This window comes from Neolamprologus brichardi, chromosome 3 (assembly GCF_056152115.1).
Source record: "Neolamprologus brichardi isolate AB-2024 chromosome 3, ASM5615211v1, whole genome shotgun sequence".
Taxonomy (NCBI): Eukaryota; Metazoa; Chordata; class Actinopteri; order Cichliformes; family Cichlidae; genus Neolamprologus; species Neolamprologus brichardi.
Window position 1 is genome coordinate 1,872,216 of NC_142106.1, and position 7,946 is coordinate 1,880,161.

Below are 7,946 nucleotides of genomic sequence, written 5' to 3' on the forward strand. Positions count from 1 at the left end.
TCACAGCAGCTATAAGCCAGTTCCGCTCTCTCAATTCTCCGATAAGTCAGGGCCATGCCAGCTCCGATCAGCAAGAACCCTGTTATCATGGTTACGAATAGGTAGATATCTTCAGCGTCCTCTATCGACAGTCCCGCCAGGCACATGACCCTCCAGTTCTGCCACCCGTCCATCGTGTCCAGCAGGGAAAGTCCCTCCAGGGCACTCGGGCTCTCCCGAGTCCAGACTTCTCGTTGAGAAGAAGTCTGGGAAGTGTCAATAGCATTCAGAGACCAGTTGATCAAATCCATAATTTTTTTAGGTTTTGTGGCACCTTTCCCTTAAAGTTGTTGAGCTGCTTCAGAAATTACCACACTGCATACAGCTTTTTCAGTAATTCTTTGAGGACCCAGTTTCATTACTTTGTCAGTGTAGGCATCATCAGGTCCTGGTGTCATTTTAAACCCAAGTGTGATGTGCATCTCATCTGGTTCCTGTCTATCATAGCCCTCAGCTAATCTCTCATCTGTGGTCAACATTTTACAGTTTATCTGATCTGGCCTAGAGGTTGACAGGTCAAGCGTCCAGTAGTAATGTACATCGCCACTGCCCTGGTGAACCATTGTTTCAGCAGTTTCTCCTTTTCCTGCAGTTATTTAATTGAGATTCCAAGTTTTACCATTATATCTCTACCCAAAATGTTCACAGGACATGTTGGACACATTACTACTGAACCCTGAGCTGCCTCTCCTGTGGATGGATGTCTGATCCAAACTGGCTTAGAGATTCTGTGTTGATTCAACTGTCCATTTGCAGATTTTACATAAATGACGCCGTTCGAGGGGTCTATTCCTGACACATGGTCCCTCAGGACAGTTTTATCTGCCCCTGAATCGCATAAAAACTATAGTTTTCCCCTGCACTGTTAATGTGGAAAGGGTTTTACTTCTTTCCCTGATAAATTCAACAAAACCTCAGTCAAATCTTTGGTTTGGGGCACTGGTTGTTGTTTTTGGCAGTCTGAGGGGGTGTTTAAACATGCATGTGTATTAGCAGTGGCAGCAGATACTAGTCATTTATTATATGAGGGGTTATGTGGATCTGGTAACACTCATCCCTGTTCCTTTGTCCTCTCTGGGGTGGCCAATTACTTCTGCCCCCCCCCCGACTCCTTCTGCCTCTACCACATCGAGTCTGCCCCTGAAAAAATATCTGAGATTCTTCATCAACATAAAATGTGGCAGCATTTAATGTATTCTGCCTTTTTTTTCTTTCTTTTTGCTCTTGATCACATCCTGTGCATGCCTTGCCCAGTTCATGCGTTGGGTCACTCCATCTGTGGTGTGATTTACATTTTGCTTTCTGATAAAATCTGCAATGGATGGATGAACCTGCTCATTAAGGCATGTTTCAGCTGCTGTTGAGAGGGGCCTGCTGGGTCTGCATTCTCTTCAAGTCCACTATGGCTCTTAAACACTTCCTCCAATCTACCTTGATACTCATGAACATCTTCTCCTTCCTTCTGTGTGCATTGTGAAATTTTGGTGTAGTCTGCAGTTGTTCTAAAGTATTTCTGAGACGTTCATACACTCCATTAATTTGGACAATGAGATCTGCATCTCCGTAGGGCAGGGTGTTATCACCTGGCCCTTTGCCTGTGTACCCTCCTCTGACATGGGTCCAATTATAAGAGACATCTCCTAAAAGTAATTTCAGTTTCCTGTCCATTCAAACGGTATGAAGAACAAAGCTGTCTGTATCGAGCTATGAACTCATCAACATTAGTCAATGGGTCTCCAAGGCTCTTGCACGCATCAGCACATTCAAACTCTGTCCATGGCCGGTAAACACAAATAGTGCCGCTGTTATCCCCGTCCACTCCAAAATGTGCGTTAGCAACCTCTACCATAGTGCAAGTGCTCCTCTCATGGAATGGATCAAGTTCAGGAGAAAAACGTTCATCTGGGGCTGAAACACCATATGTTTTTTTTTTTTGTGTTGTGTCAGGGATGGATATGTGGTTGTAACGTTTGTGTTCACTAACTTTACTTTCTGTTTCCTGTCCTGCCTAGTCTGTCTTAGACTCAATGCTGTTCCTAATGCCTCTCCATACTCCGCTTTTAGTCTCTCCCCCTCTTCTGCCTCTGCTCTCTCACACCCTTCTCTGGCTTTCCTTTCTGCTAACGTTTTTACTCTTCCTAATGCTTTACTACAGTGTTGTTCTAGAGTAGTTGCAGTGGATTGCGCTTTGGTTTCATAACTACTGCTTGTAATATTGCTCTTAACATTGTGTGCTTTTCTCCTTTGAGCCTGCTCTAACTGCAATGCTTTCCCTGTTTTACCTGCTGCACTTATAGCTATTTTTCTGCAAGCATTTTACCCAGAACCATGACAATATCTTTATATTTGTAAGATGTTTTGAAAAGTGCCCCAATTTGTTCTAATTAAAAGTTTGTCATTTTTGTTGTAATGCAAGAGTAAAATAAAAAAACATTTAATAGTCATGTTGTATTTTGCATTGAGTACAACATGGCTATTACTGTTTTACTGTTACAAGGCAGCAGGTGAGGCGAGGGAAAGGCATTTTTCAGAGGACATGAATGTGATTGCTATTGCAACAAACAGTGACGAGGTTGAGAGTGGAAGCTGCCTCATCACTCTCTGAGCAACTTTCTTCCCACTATCCCTGTGCGGACAAGAAATGCATGCATGGTACTGAACTTAAATCACACTGTCATTTATGAGACAACTAAATAAGGCTCCATTAACACCTCATGTTAAAAATAAGCGTAAGAAAATAATAAAGAAATGTTGAGTTTTAAGCCAATACTAGTGTACTACTGTTAATGAAACACAAACTGCAACATACGTATAATAACGACGACAACAACAAATGGTTTTAACTGATTGTTACCATCTGTTTTTAAGTGCAAAGGGTATCAAAATCTGACTTTACCTTGTGCACACTTTTGCTGTAAATACATTCCTTCACTTCCCTCTATCCTCTACAAATAAATTCTGGCATTAGCTCACTGTATTTCCTCATGTGAGTGAAGTTGTGCCCCCCATTCTTCAAATGCAACAAAAGTGGTATCAAACATTTGTGCTATGTTTGTGCTGCTAAAATTGTCGTTTTGTGCTGCTTGTGTTTTAACGATATTAATGAAAATTTAAAGGTCAAAAGGTCAACCAGCCCCCCCCCCCCTCACATTACCCAAATCAAACAAATGATGTCAAACATTTGTGCTACGTTGGTGCTGCAATCATTTTAAAGATATTATTAAAATTATGCCTTGATGCGTGCTTAATCATCCGGGTAAGTAAATCCCAAAAGGTTGATTCTGTTCATTTTCAGTGGGAGAAACATTTCGTCACTCATCCAGGTGACTTCTTCAGTCTCAGCTGACTGCAGGTTTCCCCAATCTTATAAACAGGACATGTACAGAGAAGAGAGATGTTACATCTGTCTTTACTTGCATCCCAGTCACAGAAGCATTGGAGGTAGTTCATAAGAGATTACGGGACCACTCTCAGCACTGATCAAGTGTGTTTGGTTTTGGAACTGTCTTAATTCCACCTATTTTGCATGAGGGTCAGTACTACAGGCAGAAACGTGGGTGTGCCATGTTGGAGTTGAAGAAGGTGGGGGTGCAACTTCACTCACATTATTTCCTCTTCTGTCCTTTAAGTTCAGTCTTCAGCATTCTTCGCTCACTACATCCACTCTCTCTGCACATACATACACCATCTCAGCTTCGCGCTTTCTCTTTGGCTCTCAGCGAAGGCGGTCGCGCTTAGCTCCTCATGTCCTTGTCTTGTCTCGTGTTTTTTATTTATTACTTGCCCTGGAACACTCTCTCACTGTCTGTGTCTAAAACCTAAAAGAGAATTATGGATTTGATCAACTGGTCTGAATGCTATTGACACCCTTTAATGAGAAGTCTGGGCTCGGGAGAGCCTGAGTGCCCTGGAGGGACTTTCCCTGTTGGATACACGATGGACGGGTGGCCATTTCACTGCAGGGCAACCTGCATGTGGCGAATAAAGCTTTGATTGATTGATGGATTGACCTCTTCAAGTGTAAATTTGGTTTGATGGCCTCAGAACTGATTAGTATTTAGAACCTAGATCGTCCGTTTTTACCTGCGCACATGTAGTTTGTTCTCAAAACAACTACAAAAACACAAAGTTGTGACTACAATGATAATAATCAGTTTCAAACATATTTCTGACACACGGGGTAACACTGGTTACACTGGAGGTGATGTGTTCTGTTTTTCTGAATCTTCTGGGTCACAGCTGTAAACCACTTTCTGATGAAGATTACCAGCCAGTGAAAGTCCTTCAGAATGACTGGAGGTCTCCAAGCACTGCTGATCGATTCCTTGGTGATAGTTGGAGTGACCTATGAACCACACTTACTAATACAATTGTTACCAAGGGCCTGAAAAACACTAATCATTCAGAGTTCAGCATTGTTTTTGCTGGGTTTTTTTTATTTATTTTTATATAATCTATTTCACTTTAAGTACTTTTTATACACAAGTTAGATGTTCCTTCACTAATGTTTGTGTGTGCCCTAATTACAGTGCTCTGGGGTTTGTACAACATATGTATTTGTTTTTGGAGAGTTATTCAGCTGTTTTCTGATACAGAACTGATGATGGTTGAAAAGTGCAGCCCGACTACACTAACCCAGGAAATTAATTCACACTTCTGCATTTTTAAACTCCGCCTTCCCTGTTACCACACTGAGCATGCTGACACTCTGCTGCCCCCTAGTGCCCATGCGTCTTCAATGCATCTCTGCCCTCCTGATGCTGGCTGTTGTAGAAGCCTTCAGTCCAGCCATAGTGTGACTAAGACAGTCCCCAATAAAGTTTTATGGCCCTAGGAAGTAATAAAAATATGATATTCATAGCTCATTGCTTTTTCCCCCTAAAAAGAACTAATTGATTATTTTGAAAGTTTCTTATATCAAAAAGCATTCTTTTTTTTTTTTAATCCATAAAAGAAAAAAAGGGGGGGGGGTTATGCTTAAAAAATGGCATCTGGTGGTGGGTGAGCGTGCGTGCATGTGTGCCCGAGGCTGTGTGTCTCGGGCTCCGTGCTTATATGTGAAAATGTGTTAAACCATAGTAAAAGTGCTTAGTTAAACTTGTGCTTTTGTAACGTTCAGTATGGCCAGAAATACAGGCTGCATGCCTTGGGGGAAAACTTTATTTCAATTTATATGCATTTGTTTAATCCGAACAAGGAGATTTAGAATTAAACTCAATAAAACTCTAGCGATCCCCAGAAAACCCACCGCAGCTCCCAGCAAAAAAACTCTTAGGTACCCCTCTATTCCCAAAACTTTATATTCGAAAACAGGGCAAAAATCCTGAAAAAACCTTAGTCTTTTTTTCTTCAAACCAGCCCTCTTACCAGCTCAGTCTAAAATTCAACGCAAAGTCCAAGTTCTCCCTTCTCTCTTAATCGCACCGACCGGCAACCGCTTCCAGAGCACAATCTTTTCCTTGTTGTTTGCTCCCCGGCTCAGCTCCCGAATGCTGCTTACCTAGTTTTAAAATTTCCGCCAGAGACCAACTCCGCCTAACTTAGCCCCGCTGTGTACATAACAATGGGGTGGCTCCCTTCACACCCCGGTTAGCCAATCGGATACAGGTCCGATTTACCTTCTCAGCAATAGGTTTATTCTCTTACTGGCATTTAGGATAAATAATGTAACATTTTTTCCTCTCAGAAAAAACTAGCAAGTTTTCTCTTTTTTCACAAAGAAACATGGCCGCCAGACCTACCAACCTCAGGGTGGTCTCTCAAATGCCTGTAACCAGCTACAGGGCCTCCGCCACGCCAGAACTCACCCGAAAGCACCTTTGCAGATTGCAGCCAACAACAGCTGCTAACCGTTTGGAGGAGAGATTCATGCTCAACAATGGGGGCTTTTGGGGCTATGCCTTCAGCCTTCCAGAGGGTGAAATCTTTTTCTATCAGCTCAAAGCGGGTGAAAGTTTTGGTCCACTCACACCGCGGATCACTTTTACTTGCTCTGACTGGGCTGTTCTCACTCTCATCACGACCCCCGAAATACAGAGAAGCCTGCGGGAAACGAGCTCGCAGCAACCTAACCAGAGACCAGCAAACACAGACGCATCGGGTTTTCAAAGAGGCCTGCTCATTCCCACCCAAGAGCCCAATCGGCACCGGACTGCAAACATGGTGAGCAAAACCGTGACATACACCCAGTGGGAGACCAAGAGCACTCCATTTTGCAGATGGATATGTAGAGCTAGTCGACAAACATGCGATTGAGCGTGCAGAGATGATTTTGTGCTGGACCTCACAAACACCAACTCCGGTGTTTTCAGCACATTGCTGCGAATTCCGACTCAGGACTGGCTGAAGATGGCGGCTGAGAAGAATGCGAGAATATTAGAGCTGTTGAAGCTGAGTAAAACTACAACTCAGGTGGTCCTTGTTGGAAATAACCCGCAACTCTCTACATAGTCCCCGCCCTTCATCCAGTCCCCCTTACCCCCGCCTCCTCCTCACCCTGTCCTTTTAAAAACCGCATCCACATCATCTTAAAACCCTCAGCGCTCTCTCCATCATCCGCTTCTACGCCACCACCCAGCCCTCCAATGGATCTGTCTACTCCACCGATGGAGAGCCCGCATCAGGCCTCAGCGTCTCCGGCCGCTATGCTTCCACCCCGGCCCTCATCACCTCAAGGATGGAACTCGCCCAGCCACCCACAACTAGCCACTCTCGGGTGACAATCACTGGAGCAGACCCCCTCAAGCACCGCAGTCTCCAGTGCATCGCTGTGGGCCTTGGGCGATCCTGTGAGAGAGAGTGATATTATACCCCTTATATCAAACTGAGTGATTTATGACCATAGGAAGTAATAAAAATATGCTAGTTCATAGCTCTTTGCTTTTTCCCCCCTAACTAATTGATAAGTTTCTTATATCAAATAGCATTCTTTTCTTTTTTTATGCTTAAAAACGCCATCTGGTGGTGGCTCAGCGTGTGTGCGAGGGCGCGTGCCCGAGGCTGTGTGTCAGGTCTCCGGACTTTGTGTTTTTCGGGCTCCGTGCTTATGTGTGAAAAATGTGTTAATACATAGTAAAATAGTGAAACTGTTTAGTTAAACTTGTGCTTTGTAACGTTCAGTATGGCCAGAAATACAGCCTGCATGCCTTGGGGGGAAAACTTTATTTCAAACAAAACAAAAAAAAACTTTCTCCAAAAAACCCCTGATAGGTACCCCTCTATTCCCCAAAACCTTATATTTCGGAAACAGGGGAAAAAATCCTGAAAAAATCCTTAGTCTTTTGTCCCCCCGCGGATCCCACCCCGATCCTCTGTGGAGGAGAAGCAAAAACTCCTTAAAAAATCCTCCGCGTTTTCTCCAAAACACCTGAAAAAACATTAGTCTTTTGTCTCAAATTCACCCCGATCCTTAGACTAAATAACCAGGGAAGAAATCCTGAGAAGTCCTTAGTCTGTTTTTTCAAAACGACCCGTCTTACCAGCTACCTCTAACACAGAGTCTAAGTTCTCCCTTTGCTCTTAATCGATCTGCTACCAGAGCACAATTTTTTCCTGCCTGTTCGCTCCTGGCTCAACTCCCGAATACTGCTTCCTAGTTTGAAATTTTCCGCCAGAGACCAACTCCGCCTAACTTAGCCCCGCTGCCAATCACATAACAATGGGGCGGCTCCCTTCGCACCCCGGTAAGCCAATCGGCTGCAGGTCTGATCTTTACAATCTCCCGCTGAGGTTAAGACTGCCGGCGCTCTCCCACAAGACTTCTGCCATACTAACAACTGGCGCTGCTCAGGCTGCTCGCGAATTTGCAAAGGACCCACCGATTTCGACAACAGCTGGTGCCTTTTTCCTTATATGCATATCAAACTGTAAGTTTTACACTTTCCTTTTAACAATTTCTCTCAAAAAGC

General features: G+C 43.8%; 1 pseudogene; it reads right to left on the reverse strand.

Annotated features, from left to right (window-relative positions):
- Positions 1-1,047: 1,047 nt before the first annotated feature.
- LOC148103115 (uncharacterized) lies at positions 1,048-4,768 on the reverse strand (annotated as a pseudogene).
- Positions 4,769-7,946: the final 3,178 nt, after the last annotated feature.